The sequence below is a fragment of the Octodon degus genome, unplaced genomic scaffold, assembly GCF_000260255.1.
Source record: "Octodon degus isolate 3935 unplaced genomic scaffold, OctDeg1.0 scaffold00169, whole genome shotgun sequence".
Classification (NCBI taxonomy): Eukaryota; Metazoa; Chordata; class Mammalia; order Rodentia; family Octodontidae; genus Octodon; species Octodon degus.
The window spans coordinates 1961033-1962111 of NW_004524745.1; the positions used below are offsets into that span (position 1 = coordinate 1961033).

Below are 1079 nucleotides of genomic sequence, written 5' to 3' on the forward strand. Positions count from 1 at the left end.
TATCAACACATACATACGTACATATACTAAAAATAATTATTCCTTTTAAAAACTAAATAAATAAAAGTCGGTTTAGGCACTATGTTACAAATGTACAAGCAAAGTAAAGGAAAACAAGACTGTAGGGATGCTTATACCTAAAAGGACAAGAAGAGGCAGCAGTCACCAAAACCCAGGACAAGATAAGTGGAGGGTGTTGTGCAAGAGGAGTTTTTCTTTGAGCCACTGAGGGCAGCTAGCAGGAACAGGGCCCTGAGTATTATTCCAGCATCACTCTCCTACGTCCTCTGAACTCTTGCTTGTATTCCAGATGGGCAAGCCTAACCAGGAACCCTGAAGCAGGCAGCCTATGGACACACGCCAAGATAGGTTACATTTCCAGGACAGAGAACAGAAGGACAAGGGTAGAACAAAAAATATGGAAGAACAAAAGTATTATCCAACATGTTCATATCTTGTGTTGAAGTTGGTAGCCATTCACTGAAACCTTTTTTTTAAATACATATTTGAACATTTACCAAGAACTTCGTGTTTTTATTTTATTTTTTTTTGGGGGGGGGGGTAATGTTCCTGTAAAAAGTTTTACTCAGCAAAACATACCCAGAAGAAACTACAAAGAAAGCTTTAAGTCAAAGCCTTGCCAATTCCTACAGCATTAGTACTGTCTAATTTCTCAAAATTAACTTTTAAAAAGCTTAAACTTAAGATTTAAAATGAATTACAAGGAACAAGCATGAGAAATGTTCTTCTTTGAATTAAGGACCTATAGCACCTTTAAGGTATCCAAAAAGTACATCTCCCTAAAATTTTCACTGTGGCTGTTGAGAAGGATCCACATATAACAGACTTAAACTACCTGAACTCATGTATGACTCTGAAGTATTCAGCCAAAATGTTGAGAAGAGCAGAAGAAAACAGTTTTAGTTCACTCAGTATCACATGCTAATAAGAACTCTTTCTTTTTTAAAAAAAGAATAAAAGGATAATAATGAAAAGATATTAAGAATTCAATAGTGGTTATTATATATTGTTGTCTTCAAACTAGTTGTTCAGATTACCAGACATAAGCATGCAAAAGT

The 1079-nt window shown here is 35.2% G+C and overlaps 1 protein-coding gene across 1 annotated transcript in view; it reads right to left on the minus strand.

Annotated features, from left to right (window-relative positions):
- Window positions 1-1079, minus strand: part of Ctnna1 (catenin alpha 1) — a 206210-nt gene that overhangs the window by 137965 nt on the left and 67166 nt on the right. The window lies entirely within an intron of this gene.